At 41.2% G+C, this 23,698-nt stretch overlaps 1 protein-coding gene across 1 annotated transcript in view; it reads right to left on the reverse strand.

Moving 5' to 3' along the window:
* SLC6A11 (solute carrier family 6 member 11) overlaps window positions 1-23,698 on the reverse strand; it is a 180,718-nt gene that overhangs the window by 58,262 nt on the left and 98,758 nt on the right. The window lies entirely within an intron of this gene.

A 23,698-nucleotide genomic window follows, 5' to 3' on the forward strand; every position in this document is an offset into this window, starting at 1 on the left:
TTGATTCTCCTTTTAAACCCACTGGTGCAAATCAGGACTAACTCAACTGAAGTCAAATGGACTTCACAAGTGTCTAACCGTGTAAGTAAGAGGATACTTTGGCTTTGTGCGGCAGATCCTCAGCAAGTTCAAATCCTCACTGCTTCATTGAAGTCAACGGAGGTGTGACAACTTATATCAGTTGAGGGTCTGTCCCCTGGCCTCCTCCCTATGGGATAGCTAGGGACTTTTTAAAAAAAATCATTTGAGATTAATTAAATACATACCCAAAATGCACATCATTCACAGATTCATGGAAATTGAACAATGAGTCAGGGGAAAAAGCAGGCAAATAATTATGATGTGTAATTTGTATTGAAGCTGCACCTGGAAACCCCAGTCATGGATCAGGACCCCACTTTGCTAGGCGCTGCACAATCACAGAACAGACAGACAGCACCTGCCCCAAAGTAGCTTTAAATGGCTAGCTTGGCAACTGAGAAATTGGAGCACTCGCGAACACAGGAGGCAGTGTGATCCAATGAATAGGGCAATGGGCTAAGAGTTCGGAGAGCTGGGTTTATGCCTGAATCTGCCACCAGCTTGCTATGTAACCTTGGAAAATCACGTGACTTGGGCAACTCTATGCCTGAGTTTCACCATTTGGGGATAATGAGATTTGCTTGAGATTGATGGATGAATGAAAAGCGCTATATAAGAGATAAATATTATTATTATTATTAGATTTTAAAAATAATTTCTATTACAAGTGTGGCACTGGTTAGAGATAACTCATTTGCCACTTAGCCTCTCAAGAATAATGTTACATCCCAAACTCATGCAAGTCATTGCCATTTAATCACAAGACAACAATCTTAACTCTGACCCAAAGTGATGACTATTCTTTCACCAATAATCTCAAAATATAAACAGAACGCAAAATCTTTTTTTGAAACAAAAATCATAACAATTATGTATTCATACATACAGCCTTTGGTTGTATATGAACTTCCTTGGTTGTAGATATACACATTACTTAATACCTGATAAGAGTAATTTCTTTATTATGTGGGCAGTGTAAGATTTATCATGTTCTGAACTATCCAGTTCCTTGCTTCTGAGTGCTTGGGTTTTGTAAATGATATAAACAGGTGAGAATATTTAGCCTTAACTGATTCTTGAAATTATTTTTACTTGTTGTTTGTGGAACTTTTAATCCTTCATTCATCTTTTTCTTTACATCACTAACTCCTAACTCCCCAGTGACAGCTACCCATTCCATGGGACAGAATGCTCAGGCTCAACACATGCAATAATCAGACTAGTCAGAAGTGTGGATTGTGGTGGTGGGGCGGGCGGTTTCCCTCCATGTTTCTCTGTAAGGACAAAGCAACCAGGCAATTCAACTTAAATTTATGTACAGATCTTGCTGAGCACAACCTTTTCACCTTGGGGATACTCCAAGTATTCCAGATATTAATTACATGCAGGAATTGTTCATATCCAAGGTCAGCAAGCTTGCCAAAGGAATAATTGTTAGGACTTGGAAATCAGCAAACAACATTAACATCATTGGATGGTGAGAGAAGTTACATATACAGGGTTAAAACTGTAGCCCGTGTGGGCAGTTTTGTTTAACCACTACCAATATGATCTGGATTTGCTCTGGTGACCTACAAATGAAAGCTTACCTATCCTGGGCCAGTTCCTTAGCATAGCACAATTCTTGAGGGGAGTTAAAGGTGGCCTTTACATTTTCCCTATTCTGGGCTGTACATAAATGCTGGGCAGCTGTCATAAATGATGCAGTCTTCAAATGGCCCCCACAGGCTGAAATGGCAGCCAGAAATCAGTGGCAGGTAGGGGAGTTCTGGTCATTTGTCAGTTGTGGTGGAGCACTGCAGGCCCTGTTATTCTGGTTCTACGTTAGCAGGGGATCCTCCTGTGGCCAGCTGTAAGTCTAGAATTTTCCAGCAGAGCTACACAAAGGAGCCACACCAGCAGATCTTGGCTCCTGTGTCCAACCCAATGAAGTACGCTGCACACTTGGGAGTTAGTGTTTTATATGACTTCTGTGAGGACTTTTAATCACAACAATTGAAGTGTTTTGCAGAGAAGGAACCTGACTAAAAACAAGATAATATAATGTTGACTGTTATGTTTTGGGGGCTGTAAGGTTGAGGCAAGAAGGGATTCAGATAACACTCAAAGATTTCATGTATGGACCAAGCCAATCACAGTAACAGAGCCAGCGCTAGGTATAAGCAGACTAAGCAATTCCTGAGGGCCCCGAGCAGCTCATGGGGCCCCCCTATTAATTATTAGTATGTATTGTGTGGAGGAGGATGCCAAAAATATTCCTGCTTAGGGCCCCCAATGGGCTAGCACTGCCTCTGCATAGTAATCAAAGGCACAGAAATACATAAACATACAAGGGACATATTTATTTGACATGTGACTGAGGGAGGCTTTGGTTTCTGGAGTTGCTGGAAGTTGGAAGTGTTTCTGTTTAGGAACGGCATTAGGGTCACATTTGATTTGCATCAGTGGTTTAAATGGTTTCATTGCTGTCATGCTGAATAAGATACAGCTGATTACATCTCAAAATTTCACCACTTGGTAGGGAAAAACTGCACAGGGAAAGCCTTTTGACAGACAGGCTATTTAATGAGATTGGAAGCTTCCAGAAAGCTGAAAGTAACATAAGTCAACTGAAAGAGAATGAGTTTCTTAAGTCTAAACAAAACCCAGGAAGCTGGATCAGTAGATGCAGAATCTGACCATTACCATCTTCCCCTGTTTTAGTTGTTGCACAATATTGCTCAGTAGAGGGCCAAATGCAGGCTCAACATTACACAACCTTCAATGCATATTAACCCTTCCTGAGGGCTCGCGTCAACACCACAGCGGCCTGACTGTTCCTGAGGAAGGCCAGCCCTGATGTGAAAGGGGGACAGATAGGCACGTAATACGAAGTCAGGACCACAGAGCTGCTTGGGAAGTGAAGTAGGGAGAACATCCCTCTTCAGATAAAGTTAGGGTTCCAGGCCTGGTTAGAATACACAGCTCTGAGAGACATCATGCCCCAGGCCAAGGCCTGGCCCTGAAATGGTAGGGGGGTTTCCTTTGTAGCAGCTTCAGCCCTGTTTTCTAAAATGGCACAATATAGACAGTGACAGCTAACATTGAGTCAACATTGAAATATTCGGGAACACTTTAAATGGAGTATCCTGTATAAGCCAGACTCTGTGAACTCTGTGGAAAGCTTGACCTAAATTCTACGTTAAGGCCCCTTGGGTTTTGCAGACCTCTGGTGTAAGACTGCAAATTCTATAGTGATTCCAGGTAATTTTTTTTAATAAGCTTTTTAAATAAGCTTTTTATTGACTTAAATATTAAATTGAATAACATAATCAATGCAGTTTCCCTTCACTTATACAATTTGATATTAAATTTAATTTGATTTATGCTGTGCATAAATCTGCTGTGTTCAATGTGCTGCAGAACAGGGCACTGAAAACGCATAACTGCATTGTAGAACTTGCCGATGGGGAAATGGGCGGCTTAGTAATGTAGCCAGGGTTTTTAACCTAGGAATATGAGATAGGTAGACTGGAGTTGTGGATTAAGGCTCAGACCAGCAGTGAAAGATTTAACAATGTCACCATTGAAAATTGCCATAATTAGGTTTCAGAGCCAACAGCCTTTGAAATGAATGGGCACTCTCAGAGCAGACTCAGGAAGGCAACACTACATCAGTTCACACTTGGTTCACATTTTAAGGTTATCTCTGTAACTGTAAAGTTAAAAACCTTAATTATTTTACATGCAAGGGATGGTTTCTGTGTTAGACGCTGCAGTCATAAAATCACAGAAAACACAAGGCCTTGTCTACAAGGAACTGATGAAGATTTCATAACAGTAACTGGATACAAGTCTGTTATTAAAAAATCTACTCAACTGGTTTTAACAACTGAGTAACAGATACCCTTACTGCATTCTTAACCCTCAGGAAACATGCTTTATTCTAAATACTGGTAATACTAGCACTTGAAAGAATGTATTGTAGTATCTACAGTAATGTGATAACAATTTATAATAATGTGAATAAATAATAAAGACCCTAAAAAGCTATTAAATGCGTGAACAAATTCCAACAGCCTGCACTTTATACCATTAACCATTCAACAGCTGTATCACATGCCACAAACAGTAGCAGTCATTACAAAGTCAACATTTACCTACAGTTACCAAGTAATTGTAACCCAGTATTTTCCCCTTCACTGAGAATAGCAAATACTGCAACGTCTTAGAGATCAAAGTGTGATAACTGTAAGAAAATATTAACAATTTGATGGCAAGCACTAGACATGCCTAAAAAAGGCCCGTGACTTTCATTAGCTGTAGCCTAATCCATTCTAGTATTCCTGTTAGTCTCTTCAATATCTCCTAAGCACAGGATTGTCCCTTCATTCCCAAATTGCTTTTCTGAACTTCACTGAAACTTCCCCAAATCTCTCGGAAGCTTCTCGTATTTTCTGAAATGTTTTTCAATCCTCTAAGGTAAAAATATTCCTCAGATTTTCCAATTCACTTTATCAGTTGACTCCAATCTCCTCCTCCTCATCTCTGATACTTCACCAGCCCACTGGCTGCTCCCCTGCGCAATTCTAGCTCTTCACAACATTCCAACAGCTCTCTTGGCTTCATCCATGACTCTGCCATAATACAAGCCACAGAACTCCCCCAGAGTAATTTCTAGAGGAGATCTTTTAGAAAAACATCCACTTTTGATTTTAAAATTATCAGTGATGGAAAATCCACTATGACCCTTCATAAATTATTCCAATAGTTCATTACGCTCACCGTTAAAAATGTATGTCTTATTTTCAGTCTGAATTTGTCTAGCTTCAACTTCTAGTCATTGATCAAGTTCTACCTTTCTCTGCTAGACTGAAGAGCCCAATAGTAAATATTCATTCTACATGTAGGTACTTACAGACTGTAATCAAGTCACCTCTTAACCTTCTCTTTGTTAAACTAAATAGATTGAGCTCCTTAGGTCTATCACTATGAGGCATGTTTTCTAATTCTTTAAGCATTCTCATGGCTCTCTCCTGAACCTTCTCCAATTTATCAGAATCCTCCTTGACTGTGGACATCAGAACTAGACGGTACTCCAGCAACAGTTGTACCTGTGCCAAATAAAGATGTAAAATAACCTCTTTACTCTTATTTGAGACACTCTCCTTTGTTTATGCATCCAAAGACTGCATTATCCTCTTTGGCCACAGCACTGCACAGGAAAGTCATGCTCAGCTGATTATCCACCACAACCCTCAAATCTTTTTCAGAGTTACTGCTCCCCAGGATAGAGACCTCCATTGTGTTAGTTTGACCTACATTCTTTGTTTCTAGATGTATACATTTACATCTAGCCATATTAAAATGCATATTGTTTGCTTGTGCCCAGCTTACCACTTCCCCCAGTTTTTGGCAGCCTGGTGTTTCATCTGCAAACTTTATCAGTGATGATTTTATGTTTTCTTCCAGGTCATTAATATAAATGTTAAATAGCAAAGGGCCAAGAATCAATCCTTGCGGGACTCCACTGGAAACACTCCCTTTTGATGATTCCTTGCTTACAGTTATGTTTTGAGACTTATTAGTTAGCCAACTTTTAATCCACTTAACGTGTGCCATGTTGATTTTATATCATTCTAGTTTTTTAATCAAAGTGTGCAGTACCTAGTCAAATATCTCACAGAAGTCTAAGTATATTTCACTACACTATTACCTTTTATCAACCAAACTTGTAATCTCATCAAAAAAAGATATCCAGTTAATTTGACAGCGTCTATTTTCCACAAACCCACTCTGATGGTCATTAATTATATTAACCTCCTTTAATTCTTTATTAATCAGGTCCCCCATCAGCCACTCCATTATCTCACCCAGGATCAATGTCAGCCTGACAGGCCTATAATTACCCAGATCATCCTGTTTACTCTTTAAATTTTGGCAGAGTTAACTCTAGTTATAACTCGAGTGTTACCCCTAATTCGACTCTCCACTACACAGACAAATCTTTAGCTCAAGTTAAGTGGTTCTTTAAGATTGAGCTAGCTAGCCCACTGGAGGGTAGGGGGTGAGGGGATTTTGAAGCTCCAGTGATGCTGGTGTTGCAGCTAGCAACTTAGTGGAGAAGCAAGAGCTCGAGTTACCACAACTCAGCAGCAGATAAGCCAATCACTCTGTGTATCTTCAGTGTTGTTTTGAAGTGTGGGCCCTTTCACTGGAGCTTGGCTAACTTGAGGCCAGTAACTCAATTGTACTAACATGAGCTAATTGTTGCAGTGAAGACAAGCCCTTGGATACAATTTCAGCTTATGACCCTACCTCTCCAGACTCCCCCACAACACACTTAGGGTATGTCTAACATGGCAGTAAAAGACCCTCAGAATGGCCACAGCTGGTCTGGGTCAGCTGACTTGGGTTTGGGGGGCTACAAATTGCAGTGTAGACATTCAGGCTTGACCTGGAGCCAGGCCCTAAAACCCCATAAGGATGAGCCTGGACTCCAGCCTGAGACCGAATGTCTACACTGCAATTTTTAGCCCCATTCTGTTCATTCTCTCTGAAGCATCTGACACTGGCCCCAGCTAGAGGGACCATTGGTCACCCAGCATGACCATTCTTAGGTTCTTTTGTTCTGATTAGAGCAGGAAGAATGAAATTCTTCTTTTTTCTATCTGTCTCCCTACACTACATTAGCCCTAAGGCTAGCCACTGGCATGTGATGAATTCTGCAGATGAGACCAGAACAACCCGAGCGTTAATTACAAAGAGCTGGCTGGCACGCAGGTGTTTGAGCTTGTATTTGCCAGATAGCCGTCCAGCAGCAATATTGCCCAAAGCTGTAGAGAGAGAGGGAGAAAGAGAGAGAGAGTATACAATGCTTTATTCCCAAAGTGGGGTGAACACACCCCTTAGAGCAACTAGACGCAGCAAATTCTTTTTGTACAGTATCGCACATGAGAATCACGTTCATATTTTGCCACAATTTGGTGTCAAAACCGTGGTTCGCTCATGTTTTAGAAACAAGCACCGGATATTATAATGTTCCCTGAATTTTGGATGGTTAACTTGAAACACATGGGGTCTGATCTGCAGAAGTGCTGAGCGCTAACAGCTGCATCTGAAGTCAATGGGAGCTGGGCTTTTAATAAAGGAAGTGCTATACAATGCTAAGTTCTATGAAAAATCAGGCCACAGGCATCTCAAAATGGGGAGCCAAAATTAGTGGATATTTTTTACCTTAACCTCTCTCTGCCTCAGTTGCTCATCTATGAAATGGTGATAGTACCACCTGCTTACCTCACACGGGTGCTGGAATATACATGAATATCTGTGAAGCACTTAGATACTACAGTGATAAGTGCCAGAGAAAAGCCCAGGAGAAAATTAATAATTCTGTCTTCAGAGCAGAGTTTGAATGGTGTACAGTAAATAAAGCCTGGGACCACGCATTGAACTATGCGGATAAAACAAAATATTGAATAGCTGCTCAATCAGTGAGCATCATCCAGCCTGTGCACTGAATGAGGCAGGGATCCGGTGAAAAATTAGTGTGTAAGTGCATAATTACAGACTGTATCACAATGCATGGTCAGTTGCCAAATTAATATTGCACAGGTAACTTTAAGTCTGACATTTCCTAACTTTTGAGAGCTTGACTTTGGAACCTTAATTACTTTTAATGTTGTTTGTGTGTTAAAATGTTGAGAATGAAAGTCTCTCATTTTACTCAGTCTGTGCATTTCTATAACCATTGCTATCTCAAGTTCATTCATTTTAACAGCTTTTGGGGCAGTACATCTGTTCACAGAACTACGGGTGATACTTCCCAGCACTTACCGCTGCTGTACAAGAGATGGCACCGTGCAGCGCACGTTAAGAGAATAGTTTAATAGAAGGGAAGGAACAGAAATCAGAATTTTCACTGAAAATGTGCCAGTGTGCCAGTGTGCCTTCCTCTTTCTGCTCTCTGTGGGAAGCTGTGGGCACTCCCACTGTACATGATTTCAACATTTTCAGACTACTGTCTGAATGCAGGCTGTCTTTTGAAGCCGTAAGTAAACCAAAAGGGTATAGAGTGTGTCCTTTGGCTTTCCCAGCACTGCATACAGCAAGAACTATTATTCAATTACAGTAGACTCCTACTGTGACCACATAAAACCTGTCGGTCTCGTTATTATTGACTCTAACTGGCACTTCTATGAGCTTTTACATTTGTTACCTATAGCCACCCGGAACTCAAAAGATGTAACACTATTTCACACCTTTGACAAGAAAGAAAAATCAGAGAAATTTGTTTCAAGCTGATCTTTATGACTAAAATAAGAGGTGTGCAATTAACTAAGTGGCAAATGATCATATGAAAACTTTCACCATTCCATTTCAGCTGAAATTTTGGATGGTTTCTTATTTTTCACATCAGAGCACATAAAAGTGAAAATGACACCTCCATTCAGAATTCATTTTGCAGAACATTTGGAGCAGAAGTGTCAGCGGCCCATTGCCTGGCTGTTAAAAATCTGGCTCCTGGAAACAGTGTTTATGGTATGTCCCAAGCAGGGTAAACACATCTCACAGACTCCACTGGCTGAATGTTTGATTCAACAAACCCAGGAAAAAGAGAAGAACTGGTTGACCACTCGTGTATCGTCTCTCTCTGCTTGTGCACTAGATTACATGCAAGGACAGACATCAGTCTCCTCTGAGAGGTATTAGTTTCCTGATTTAATTTCCTAATTTTCGTGCCCAACAGTGATAGGCGAGGCATAAGAACATGACCAGAAGAGAATATGATTTTTGGAAATTATGTGCTCAGCATGGCAATACAGTGAATGTTGCTAATGAACTGCTCTCATCCCCATTCCACCCCTATTTCCCTGTGCAAATTTCTATTCCTGAACCCACCCCACTTGGAATGTTTCACGTATATGGTAATAGTAGTCTGAGAACTGGTTCATATGTCTCTTCTGATTGTGCCATGAATTGCCTCTCCCCTTTTCTCATCAAGTCAACAGATGAGAACACCACCAAACACAATGCCAGTGTATTTTTAAATAAGAAGGTGTGAGGAGAAAAGGAAAGATATGGTGGCATTTATACCAAACAAATGGGCAGAAACATCATTGGCATCAGGTTCAAAGGAGCAAGCAGTGTTTAGACAAGAAAGTATTTGCCTAATTGCACACAGAGAACAGCAGCAGGAGGAGTGAATACAGCAGCAGCAGGGTTAGGCTAATTTACCCCAAGCAGGACTGCACTGCTGTTAATGTAATCATTACTGAAACAAGACCTAGATACTGCGAAAACAACAGCTTCAGCAAGTGCAGTTTTGTATGTATGCTGCCTTCTGAATTTGTAAACTCTCAGTATTTGGACAATACATATATGCAAAACTCAACACATCCTTAAGTATGGAGCCATGACCAGCACCTCCATTATATGCAATGGAAGTTCTACACTTGAAGGTATCTTCCACTCTGTAAAGTATAATTAGTGGTGTACTTACAAAACTTAACATATATGTGTGTGGGTCAGAGTGAAGGTTGTTTATGAAATGTGGAAGAAGAATGTTTACATGTTTTTGACCAAATGTACAGACTGCAAGGGTAATGAACTATTAATGTAATTACCTTACCTAGGCCTTTCCTTCTTATTACTCCGTAGGGTTTATTTGATTTTTTGTATTGTAATGTTTGTGTTACACAGTTTACATAAGGGTTATATTAATCGCTGGAGTGACCTTAACGAAAAGTTAACACAACTTTTTGTGTGGAAATTTCTTATTTCTGCACGCGCGTACACACTCACACAGTACCTGGAAACCTTAAGGGGATTTAAAAAGAAAAGGGATTATATTGCTGAGCTCTGTTGGAGTGCGAGAGGGCCTTGAAAGGTTTTAATTCCCTCTTTCCTACTGTTTTTAAATTTGGAAGAGTTGTGAGCTGTTTCCCCACATCTGATCAAAATTTCCAGACTTCTCTCTCCGCCAAGATTTCAGAAAACTGCAAGGGAGAATCAGCAGAAAATACTCCCCTCTCTTCTGACCTCCACAGGAGAAGGGATTTTCTGGGCTCTCTCTTCTGCAAAGTTTTAGACATCAAAGTGTTGTCATCTAAAGTTCTAAATGCTCTGTGGAACATTTTAACCATCAATCTATGGTTTGACTTCCGTGATATCGGTAGAAACAGTTAAGACAAACAATGGTCTTAACTAATTTATTTTTTACTTCTTGAATGTTCTAACTCGTCTACCATATACAGCTGATGTAAGGAGCATGTCTAAGGCCTTGATTCAGCAAGGTATTTAAATATGTTTGTAACTTTAGATACTTGAATAATCTCATTGATTTCATGTGCTTAAAGTTACACATGTGCTTAAGTAACTTACAGAGTCAGGCCCACAACATGGAGATTGGAACATTTTGAGTTTTTGCATTGTGCAGGAGAAGGATCTGTAAAAGTATTAGAACAGGAGGATCAAATTTCCAAAAGTGGTCCTTTTTTCTTTTGGGTTTTCTCACTTTGCAAAGTATAGTTAGAAAGTTTAGCACCTTCCACCTGGTACAAAGAAAAATCATCATTACATTTCAAATTACATTAGAGCAGCATGATAATTTGCAGAGTAAGAGTTGACACAGGAGCAGTAATTCAGCATCCATCAACTGTGTTTATTTCATACATTATTAGAACAGAGTCAAAATACTGTAAATATTTTACCATAAAACAAAATTTCTATATTTTTAAGGTTGCTTTGTTTGTCTTACTTGATCTTTTCCATATGGTAAAGATGACAGCATGAGCTATAAGGAGCTATAAAAATTGAAGGCCCTGGTCTTGCATGTGTCCTACTGAAGTCATTGGTATTGCTCCCTTTCTTAACATTAAGCACAGCATGAATGTTTGCAGGATCAGAGCCTAAATATGTACCCAAAAATACATATTTGAGAAAGAGGCACATTTTTTTCATCCTTAACAAAGGGATTGAAAACCCACTTCAAACGCAATGCTCAAAGCATCCTTAACTATGGAGCCATTAACAATGACTCCATAATAAGGTACTTAATCTTAGAATATGGAAGAACTCACAACCATTTCTAGTTAAACACAGAACTGGCTCTATACAACATAATGTTCCAAATGCTAAAAGTCCTTTATTATCCATCTTCTTATCAGAGAATGAGCAATCTTTTTATAGTTTTCTTTTAATATAAATTATACATTATTCTGATGAGTCTTTGTATTATTTACATTTTAAAGAGCACTTTTCCTTTGACTAAAAAATCTGAATAATAAAAAAAGTCTTTACTGTCAGGGTCTGAGAAAGAAAAGTTCAAGGTGAAGGAACAAAGCAGCCACAGATTACTGGAATAGTAAGAATGCCTGAATGAAACTACGTATTGTAAAAGGGGTGTTACAATTCTGCTGGAGCACAGCCAGGTTCAGTTCCATGCACCTTGAAAGGTTTAGCTTTCATGCTTAGCTAACTCATACAACATGGGGAGTGACTGGAAAGATGTGAAAATTCCTTTCAACTGTAGAACCGTGTGAGATTTCAAGCTCTAGAATTATTAAGTCATCTTCTAAAAACTGAGTGCTTTGCAGTAATAAGCATGGGGGTAGTGGTTTAGTTCATTGGTGTTGTCAGGACCTATTGTAACCCTGCTAAACCACATCAGTATCAAAAGTATTGTATGTGATATAAACAAATGAGAGGTAGTGTGATTAAGTAGCAAACATGGGAGGCAGCAATAATGTGATCTAAACGAGCAGATAAAGGTTTGACAGGTAGGAAAAAGGATTTGGTACAGGGGAGGAGGATAATGTACCTGAGACAAAAAGACAGAACCATGGAAGATGGAAAAGGCAAGAGGAGGAGAAAGAGAATTACATAATCCTACCCCTGTGCTTTTAGGGTGAAAAACAAACTACCCCTTCCCTCCCCCCAAAAAACCCCCAAAACAAATACAAGGGCCCAGAGAGCACAGAGACAGCATTATTGAAATGAAGAGAGAACGTGTGGAGAGTGAGAGCCAAGGCCCAAAATGCTGTCAGTAGAAGCTGGAACCTCAGATTAACAAAATAACCAACCTGCACATCTTTATGGCAATTTAGGTTTTGGATGTGGCTAATCCTGACCAGATGGAAGCAAGGAGCCCAAAAGCCTTTTGAAAAGGGTGTCACAGTCACCTCAAAGGGAGCAGGAGGGAGGTGGGACCTCCTTCTCCAACCAGAGGAGTGGAGCCAAAGTAGCAGGAAGCATATATTGCACCTGTTGGAAATGATGCTGCAGACACTGCCCTGGACGTGCTTCCCTCCTCTCCTCACCCCCTCCACCCAGCATTCTGAGTTAGTCTGAGACTGGCCCTGGGGGCCTGCAAACAACCTCAGTGCCCCTCTGCCCTCAGTCAGAATAGAGTCCTGAGTGGTTTTGCACAGATACAAGTCTCTTCTTTAGAAGTCCTGAAATACGTATTTGGGAAAAACATGATGAACTTTCTGCGGTTTCCTATATCTTTGGGAAACCGCTGAAGTCTCCAGCTCCTCCCATCCTTTATTTAGAGCCAGTTTGGGTATATTCTACTCTATCCATTGGGGATGCAGCCAAAGCCTGCTGCTGATTTCACTGTCATTTACCAGGTAGCCATTTACCAGGTTTGACAAAATGGGAACTGAATTTGAAAACCAAGGTGACCTTGCTGTTGTAACTCTGCAGAAAAACACCTGGTGCTCAGGCTGTCTGAACACCTGTAATTCAGTGGAGAGTCTGACAGAGAAGGAGAAGTTACTGTGATATTTTTGGGCTATGTTTCAAGGTTTATTTTAACACATATTCATACATGCATAAATATACATACACTGTGGGTGTATCAGCTCTGCAATCATTGGGTGGGATTGCAGCTCGTGTGGACACACCTGAGCTAGCTTTAATTTAGTTAGAACGGATACTGAGCAGTGGAGCACCCGGAACCCTGAGTACTTTACTCGGCTAGTTAGCTTGTGTTGAAGCCCGCACTGCTGTGGCTTCACTGCTCTCGTACCCAAGGGAGCTAGGCTAAAGGTAGCTCAGGTATGTCTATATCAGCTGCACTCGCACCCAGTGATGGCTGGATCGCTAAGTAATTCACAAACATCATTGTTTCTCACTGCTCTTCTTTCATGCTCTTTTTTTTTTTTTTGCCATATTATGTAATTAGTTTCCAGTAGTTGGCTCTTCTGCACTCTAGGACCATGGGCTTACCTCCACTAGACAAAAGCTATCGTGGCTGGTTTGTTTATAAGACCAGCTTTTCCAAGTCTCAGTGTTAGAACACAAGAAGTGAAAGCCTGGTGCACTGAAGAAAAATGGCAGTACTTTGTTTAGCCCAACAGGTTCAAGAAAATTAACAAGGACACCAGCAACAAAAGACTATAATGCTCAACTTAAGGTAACAAGCAGATATGCTGATCTTTCTCGGAGCCTTTTTAAAAATTTCCCCTTATTACCTTTCTATCCTTTATCATCACCTTTATAGCCTGAGATTTTGTCTACATATTCATCATGATGGAAGGCAGACGGATAAAATATAAAATAATCATTAGTGCACAGTCAAGCATGCTACTGCAGATATAATTCAAATTCAAGCAATTTTGGTGGGCTCATTCATGGAGAATATTTGTCCAAATTACAAAGCTACCCACACAGGTTGGCAAAACATGGTATAATTAGCAGTCTCTTCTCAAGGGACACCCAGGATCAGAAGTGGAGGGCTGTTCTACGGCCAGACTGAAGTGCATTGGAATCGTTGGTTGTAAACTCCACCATTACCATGGTGTGTTGGATGTTTGTACAGACACTTTTTGCACTAGCTCACATTTCACCCATCAGTCTCATGCTTTCAAAAGCAGAGTCCCGGTGCTCATGACCAGAGAAAAAGTGGAAATAATAAGAAATTAAAACTGGCCACATTTCCATGTTCAGACCTGAGCCAAGCTTAGTTTCAGATACTTTGGGATTCTATTTGCATAGGTCTCATAAAAATGCAGTGCTGACGTCAATTGACATCCTATTTGCCAGTCTGAACATGAAAACTAAACCAGTTTTTCTTTCTTCTTCATTCTTCTTCTTTGTACCTGGGACATCTCCACTGAAATCAACTGACATTCTGCCTTCAGTTACAGCCAAGCAATCCACTGAAATTATTTGAAATTCTGCCCTCAGCTGTACCTATGCAACCAAACTGAATTAAAATTCATTTCAACTGAAAGTACCATTCTGCTCTCAAAAATAACTATTTAAAAGTAGGGCCTTATTTCTCAACAGAGTCCGGCTTTCAGATTCCAGGATGAGTTTCCAGGGTGGCAGCTATGGGGAAAGCGCCCCACTCCGCAACAATCTTTCTACTAGTAAACTAAGTAGATTTTATTCGGAAGACAAAATGAGCCCATGATGCAATTTTTCATATCACTTTTCAGAGTAAAATGGCACTTTAATTAAAGGCTCCTATCTAAAATTCTAGGAACTTACACATATTTCATAATAAAACACCACTGCACTGACATGCACAAGTAAACCCCCAGCCTACTACAACAAAAAAATTCTTCTGCTTCGATCCACTTATGCCCCATTGAACGGACCAATTTAAGGCAAGCTTGGGAACCAGGCCTTGCAATGTGCTCCAAGGTCATCAAATCAACGTTCTGTTGGGCCTGTTGTGGAAGTGTGGTGCATGTGGTGTAAATTAAAGGCCCTTCACTGAACTGCCCTGCCACCGCCAAACCCCCTCTGCAGGGCTATCAGCTCCAAGCACTTCCGCACCACGCAAGAGAGGTTAGCTAGGACCCAAATGACATTATAGGTGGAAAGTAACACTTTAAGCTTCACCCAGAAGCTGGGGATGGAATTAACTCTGGGCCCTCAGTAGCAGCCATGCAATCGCAGTTGAATCAATGGAATTGTGAAGCAGTAGCTCAGGGCGAAGTTTGGCTCATCAACTTCAAACAGAGTAATGAAATTATCAGATCCAAATGCGCTTCCACCAACCATGTTTCCAAACATAAATAAACTCATTTAATCCCCCCACCAAAACAATTCATGGCTTTTTAAACGCATATATTGTCTTGTTACCCTTTTAACTTGCCAGGAGGACTCACTAAATTGGAAAATAAAACAAGACAAAATATGAACTGTGTATTGTGGATAAACGGCAGGAAAAGTGCTGAGTTTTGGATACAGGACTGAGTTTACTTCCTAAGTTTACTACCCAGAGGTTTTTAAACAACACAGCGTCTGTAAGCAGAGCCTTCATTAGAGAGCAAAACAGAACTTAAATGGCCAGGCAGAAAATGGCTGAATTAAGCTCTTTCTTTTCTCCCTCTTTAATGGGAGTGATTGTCAAAAGATTAAAAGTAGGTTAGGAGAATAATAAAACAGCTATGTTTCCAGTGTCTACCTGACAACAGCTTTTGTACAAGTGAATAATTACATGAAAATCGCTTCCTTTCCACCTCTCTTTGGGATTTCTGTGGGTTGCTAGGCAGTCACTCTCCTACCTTCTGCTAATGTTACTTGCAGACGCTGATGAATACAGTATATTCATTCTGCGAAAGGGGAGCGGAGGGGGAGAAAGACCTAAATACTCAAGGTTTTGTTTATTCATTGCTGCCTTCAGAGGCCAACACTATAGTTCAGATTACTTTACACATATTTAAATGCTAATTTGCTCAGGCATGATTGGTGGCAAAGTACCTCCCCTTAAATGGAGCAGGCTCTTTTCCTGGTGTAGACTTCATAGTGGTAGTATGTTTTTGTGGTGCCAACCAGTGTTGAAAGTCAGCTGCTGGAGCTCAGAACACCAAAGTTATTTCTGGAATTAACAGGAAGGACTCTTTTATTTACTCTGACTGCCTCTCATGACCAAGGCCCTGGGGCACCTGGAGAAATTACGACCCGTCGTGAAATGTATTGAAATTTCTACTAGAACTACCTGGGTCAAGTCTCAGTGGGCCTTGGCATAATTCCAAAGCTGCCCATCAAAATGCTGTCCTACTGGTCAGCCTGTAAAAATAGGGTCCACAAGGGTTTATAGGGCAGCTTCACTAAAACAATATAATCTAAAATCACCTTTCTTATCGTGATACTCATTGGGATCACTAAGGTTACAGAGATTTCATTTTGGACTGATAGTGTGGCTGTTTAAGGGGTTGTAAACCAAGGGTGAATATGCTGCTCTCAAGAGTGCTGGCTCTGCAGTCTTTGGTCTCCAAGCCCTGATTGCAGGTTTCAGTGCTTGAAGTTCATTTCATTTGATTATGGACCTGCTGGTTGGCATCCCCCACTTCTAGTTATCTCGTCAGGGCACAACAGGAACCGGCAGAAAACCTCTAGGCTTTGAATTCTATAATCAGATCAAGCATACCCTGAGCACAAGATTGAAGTTTGCAGAACTGGCATCCCCAGTTAAAAGATCCTCCAATGATCTGAAGGTTTAGGGCATCCTCCAATTGTAGCCAATGATTTTAGTTTATTGTTCATTTATTGTATGGTTATGATTAACTAATGTAATCATTGTATGCTAAATAGAGTTAAATTGTAGGATTATAGACAGAGCCATCCCTTGGGTATGGCAAATTGGGGCGACCGCTCCGGGCCCCGCGCTTTGGGGAGCCCTGAGGGCCAGTGCAATCGGCCATTGCTGTTGGTCCCGGAAGTGACAGGTCGGTCCTGGAAGTGATGGATTCGTCACTTCCGCCCCAAGCCCCGCACCTCCCTAGGGACAGCCCTGATTACAGAAGTATAAGACTGATCAGTATGGAGAGGGAATAATCATGTATTAGGTATCTAAGTAGGGTTGAAATGCAAGGCCTGTAGGATGAGACCTGCAAGATTTTAACTTAGCTATTTTAGGCCTTGGAGCTAAGAAATGCTGACATAAATAAGTGACAGAAGAATAACCCAATACCCTAAGATTATGGGAAAAGAGGTGCCATGGGGTAATATTGCAAAGAATTAGCCAGAAGATTAATATTAAAGCATAAAAATGCTGTAAAGGCACATCTGTTTCTAACATGTGCCTTAACCATACATGAGACAGGCTGTGCGCCAATGCTAATGAGAGTAAAGAGAGCCTACACAACCTGTAGAAATCAGGGTCCCTTAAGTTTCATGGGGACATCAGGCCAAGAAAGAGAAAAAGAGGGTTGACACTTTTATGGACATGCGCAGAATGTAGGTATAGACAGAATCACATTATAAAAAGAGGGTGGCCAGAGCGGGAAAATTGAACTCCCTATGGGAAACTCCAGCAGGAACCATCCCTATACTGATGTTCAATCCATGAGAGACCCATCAGACCCTAACACTATGGTTAAGAATGTGAGTAGAACTATATCTGCAACTTGTGCATAGGTCTTTATAGAATTTCTATATGCTTGGGTAATCATATCTTTAATTGTAACTTTAATAAAACTTGTAAAATAGACTAGACTTTGTACTTGTGAATGTATGTGTGGTCACTACCCTTGGTCTGTATGTGTTCCTAGAGACTCTAAATCTAAAGCAAGTAGCAGAGGTGACTTTCATTCTGTTAAGCTTGAAACTGTAGCAGCCAGAGCTGAACCCACGGGGGTGTAATACCACATTACAAAATTCACTTTAAATAAAATAAAAGGCTACACAGTCCTGCAGATAACTGAGTTGTTAAAGTATTTTGCAACAGATCATGCTGTTGCCAGTTTCTTGTGCTGCTAGCCCCATATAGGACAACCCCCACATTTGTCCAGTTACTCAACTGCACAATTCCTGCAGAACTCAACGCCACTAGAAGACATCTCCCTTCATCTGTGTAATTTCTTAAAGTTAGTGATGGGCGAATTTAAGTAACATTATCCTGAATTAACTTTCACCCATGCTTTGAAGCATACAAAATTCAAACATTTTTAGAGCTGCGGGGAACTTCATTTATCTACCCCCTATCTCACACCCACCACTGGGAAGTTGAAAAGCCCAGAGGTTTGGGGAATCCATCCCAAGGTCTGTTCACCAACTCCTATTGTGGAGCCTGGCACTTCTGGAAGCCTCTCTGTTGGGCTGCAATTGGTGCCCAATCCAAACAACATAGCACACGGTGCAATGTATGATTATAGCTCCACCTGTGTAGTCAATACCCGTTTACTACCAGCAGGTTTAATACAGAAACAACCATACATGCTGGGCCCTTCTGTTTCTGACAGGGGAAACACACATTGAGCTTCCTCCCTCCACCAACAATAAGAAATATATGCTCTCAGGGGCCAAGCTCTGACTACGTTATTCCATAGATCAGGGGTTTCTTGCACCCTCCCCTGAAACAACTGGTTCTGACCAGTGTTAGACACAGAACACTGGAGTAGATGGGTCATTGGTCTGATCCAGTATGGCAGCCCCTTTATTCCTAAAGTGACTTGTTGGTGTTGTAGTGTGGAATCCCCATGGAGGGAACCAAGATATAGTGGAAAGGTGTAACAAACTATTGGGTGCTTATCCTAACAGAACCAAATTCTTGACCATGACTATGTCAATGCTTGGAGCTAGGGGTGAGATTCCCAGCTTGCACAGACACACTCACGCTAGCTCTCATCCAGCTAGTGCCCTAAAACAGTAGTGTAGCCAGGATAGCATGAGCAGCAGTGCCATGCCAAGTACAAACCCACCTGAACCCCACAAGCACACACTATGAAAGGATAGCCCATGCTACCCCACCTACCCTACTATTTTAGCCTACTACCTCACAGAGTTAGCATAAGTATGTCTATGTAAGCTAGGAATCAAACCTCAGCTTCAGCTGTGGACATACTTCAAATCAATACACTAGCTTTTCAACTTCCTTGCCATTTCACGTTTCTAAACATCTCCCAGGGAAAACACCCTTCTCAGCAATGGGAAACCGATCTCAATACAAGGCTTCATTGTCATACACAGTATTTATAGACAATGGTCATATAATTGGCTAGAATGCATATGGAGGTAAGTTGCCTATATGCAATGTGGATGCAGATTTTCCCAGTAAATATATATTTTAAAATCAGGGTGGGCTCTGACCCTGCATTGTTTGATTTTGCTTTTTCTGGCACATAAGCTCATTAGATGGGAGCTACGGCTGATCGTATGGTCTCTGTGGGAACCTTTAAGACCCATGATTTACTCTTATGAAAATATTTACGTCCTTATGTTAAATGAACTGAAAATTGGGTGGCTGTAGCAGAACTTAGAAAGGTATCACAATGAAGTGAAACAAAAATCCATTTCTTTTCTTTGGAAAGAAACATTCTAGATTTTCAGTCAATGAGGAATGTTCTTAGAAGAGAGTGTGTTGATGACAGAGGGATATATCATTGGTACCAAATCCTTGTGAAGCATCGGGCCTTTACTGAGAATCAGTTCCTTTCACTGCATCATCCAAAACTTTATAGCTTTGTTCAGTTCAGAGCACCAGAAACAATCTAATTAATTCCTCTGGGATAAGAATGAGACTAGTTTAGCTCTACATTCATTTATGGCAAGTATTCAACCAATCTGCTTTGACAGGCAACTGACCTTTATGGGACATTTTCTAGCTGCCTGAAGAAACCTTAAAGAAATACTGTAAGAAAGACGAAGCCCTTACTTATTCGGTAGCAGCTTTCTATTGTTTGGTTGATTTCAGTAAATGCACTATTTGGGCTGGCAAAGGTTAAGGGAACTGACGGGCGCATGAAATTGAAAACCAGCTGCATCATAGGCTTTTCCACCAATCATCTTCAAAGCAGAGCTGTTGGACAGATAGCAACAGTGCCTGAGGTCAGCCCTTCTTTGACTTCCTCTGCCTGAGCACTTTCAGCTGATTAACAATGGTTCATCTTACAGCATTACAGCCAAGCTGCTGGATTCCTCTTCTAGAGCACCCATCCATCCTGCCTGTGATGTTGTGTACCTCTGTTGAAGTGTGGCCCGATGCCATCATGCAGGGGGCGGGGGCTGGGGAGAGGGTTCCCTTGTACGCTCGAATGATGTAACACTTCAGACACGTGGTATTGGCAGATATTGAATCCTCTTGGCTCTGTACATGATGTAAAAACACTCCAAAGATTGCAGCTGACCTTTCCTCTTCCTCCTCTCCATTTGAGGAGTGTCTTCAGTGCCCTTCACATGTTGCCTTTATGTCGATCTTTAACTTTTGGATTATTGACGTTTGGGCAGAGAGAGGATAACACCATTTCCTGTGAACAACAGGTATTTATTTTAGAAAGAAATGCAGGACCCGTTCTTAACATGGATTTGTTGTGTAGCATTCCTCCTCTAGAGAAAAGGCCCATAGCTCCAATGTTCTTCTTGTGGAGGAGACAGTTATCAGGAAGTATGTCATAGGAGGGCTGGCCCTTTAATGGGAGTTAGGCCCAGCCTCACTGATCAGCTACCTCCAAGCTGAGACTGATTAAGTGATTACACAAAACAGTGAGTGGAAAGGAGAGTTGCAGGAGGAAGGTTGGCTCCGGAGGCTGGCTCTGGAGTAGGGGGAGAAATGCAAGGGGAATGGTCTCTGGGCCCTGGCAGACCATCCCAGGTCAGGAAAAAGACTGGGTTTCCATGGGGAATTTATGTTGAACTGTTTTGTGTTTGAAGAATAAACTGTGCTCTGAAGGAAGGGCTTGAAAAGACTGGGTGCGGTATGAGTCCTTCCAGGGGGCAGGGCTGGGGAAACAGGCCAGCAGATGAACAAAGACCATTTAAATTAAAATGGTACAGAGTTGAGAACCTCAGACAGCTGTGAAACAAGGTTTAGTTTCCAGGCTGGGTAACTTCTTATCTTGGCTATGTTAGACAGCTTCAAGGTTTGCGTTTATTGATCTGGAAATTTACTTTTTATATGCATGATATTCCTCAGTTCCTGTGTATACTGTGAGGCCTGTGACCAGCCACTGGAGTTTCAGTATCGTTATGCTCAGTGTCTCTAATGTACCACCCTGCCTGAACACTAGGGTACTGTGACTCCTAACCAAAATTAGTTGTACAGCCTTTTGTATGCAACAACATGCAAACCCGGCCTATTTTATTTTATATGCTAGAACAGTACTTCCCAAACTTGGGACGCCACTTGTTCAGGGAAAGCCCCTGGCGGGCCGGGCCGGTTTGTTTACCTGCCACGTCCGCAGGTTCGGCCGATTGCGGCTCGCACTGGCCGTGGTTCGCACTGGCCATGGTTCGCTTTGCCCGGCTAATGGCGGCTGCGGGAAGCGGCGCGGGCCGAGGGACGTACTGGCCGCCGCTTCCTGCAGCCCCCATTGGCCGGGCACAGCGAACCGTGGCCAGTGGGAGCTGCGATAGGCCGAACCTGCGGATGTGGCAGGTAAACAAACCAGCCCAGCCCGCCGGGAACTTTCCCTGAACAAGCGGGGTCCCAAGTTTTGGAAACACTGTTCTAGAAGGTTTCTTTCAGGCCAATGTGGTGGAAATCTCATAGAGTACCTTCCCTTCCTTAGCTTGTTCCTTTCAAAGGCCACGTGATCAAAGACACAGATGCCAGTTGTGATGTAATACTGATGAAGCAGATCCTTCTTTGGTGATAGTTTTAGAGGATGTCCCAGTGGCATTTTGATTACGCTAAAGAAGCCTGGCCTCCTTGGCCGTTATGACTGGTGCCTTTTCTTGAAGATTCTTCATCAACATCCTCGCTGTTCGAGGGGACAGTGGAAATATATAAAGGAGCACATCCAGCCATGGCTGCAAATCATTTAAAAAATGCAAATATATAACTCATGCATTATAATTCAAATGAAAAAAATAAAAATCATTAGTCCTAGAAATTAAGTAGAACTTTTACATAAAAAACTTGCTAATTAACCCAAATGCTTAAACACTCTTGCTTAGTTTAGGAAGTTTTCCTTTTTAGGATGCCTAAAATCTCCAGAATTCAAAACAGAAATAAAACTGAGATACAATAGCACAAAGGTCTGATTTATAGTTCACTAATTTTAATACAGTCCTATGCACAGACTGAATACAATTTCCCACAGAACGTTTTTTATAAATTTCTTCAGTTAGGCATTACCCAAGTACCAATGATGAATGACAACATACCATAGGAACTTTGACTAAAACAAAATGTGAATGGGAGTAGATATATGTAGGAAAACATATGGTACTTACTGATGTTACTAGAGCATTACAGAAGTACTTGCACTGGAAACCTATTTCTAAGAATCACACTTACTGAATCAGGTAACTAACAATACCATATGTAGTATGTTTCCAGCAAAAATTAACACATAGTAGTGTGTTACTATTTGGCAAATAATTTTGAACAAAAAATTTGCTCTTCTATGAAAATTATATTAATGGAAAATAACACTTTGCTCCTTGTTTCACCTAACAATGAAAAACTAAAATTGTGTACACTTGACCAGGAAGGGCATGTCTTCGCTGGAATAAAAAATCTGCGAGGGGGAAGGTCTCAGAGCCTTGGCTCCAGCGCACGACTAAATGTCTACACTGCAATTTTACAGCCCTGCAGCCCAAGCCTGGTGAGTCCAAGTCAGCAAAGCCAGGCCAGCTATGGCTGTGCTGCAGGTCTTTTATCAAAGTGTAGATATATCCAAAGACGATATCCAAAGTAAACTATTTGTATTTAGTCAGATGTGAATTATGAGGGCAGCAACATGTTAGGTACTAAGACCTGTTCCATTTGTAATGTTCAGATGATAAGCTCTTAGGTTCATTAGAAATGCTGCACGCTATATTAACTTTTTTTTTGGTTAGTTTTTTGTAACCACATAATTGCCTAAAATTTAGGGTAAAATTTTCAAACACTCCTAAGTGACTTAGGAACCAAGTTCCATTTTCAAAAGCGAGTTTGGCGCTTATGCTCCTAAGTCCCTTTGACTTGCAATAGGACCTATATCCTAAGGCCCAGATTTGCAAAGGTCTTTAGGTGTTGCTTCACTCAGTATTGCAACACCTACCTGACTAAGGAGGCAACACCTAACTCTCATTTTTAAGTGACTTAAGCCCTTAGAAGCCTAAGACTCACTGACAGTCAGTGAATTCGTATGTGCCTAAGTCACTTTTCAAAATGAGTGTTAGGTGTTGCAATACTGAGTGGCGCAACACCTACAGATCTTTAAAAACCTGGGCCTTGGTGCCTAAATCACTTTGAAAGGGGGGCTGTGGTTCCTAAGTCACTTAGGCCCCCTTTGAAAATTCTACCCAAGTCACCTCCAAAATCCTTAATGTTCTATATCGGTTACAATGTGAAAGTTCTTCTGTGTGCTTTCTGCTCCAATTAAGGGCACAACCCTGAAGCCCTAATACATTAATTGACCTATGAATATGAATAAACCTAAATCAGGTGACTAGTTCCACTGAAGTCAACACTAACATTAGCTAATGGGACTCCTTGTGCGAGGAAGGCTTACTGGGAGTAAGTGTTGCAGGATAAGCCCTAAAGATGTAATACCTCTTTTAAAGAAATCGTAGCTAAAAGATTAAGGAGGACAAAGGAAACAATTCAGAGCTGGATCCAAAGCCCATTTAAGTCAACTTAAGGCTCCCACTGATTTCAATGAGCTTTGGATCAGGACCTTTGAAAGGTGGGTGTGCTATCCCTATCAGTGAGCTTTTAAAAAATCATTTTACATTTTGTTTTAAGTAATGC

Source organism: Chelonia mydas, chromosome 7, assembly GCF_015237465.2.
Source record: "Chelonia mydas isolate rCheMyd1 chromosome 7, rCheMyd1.pri.v2, whole genome shotgun sequence".
NCBI lineage: Eukaryota > Metazoa > Chordata > Testudines > Cheloniidae > Chelonia > Chelonia mydas.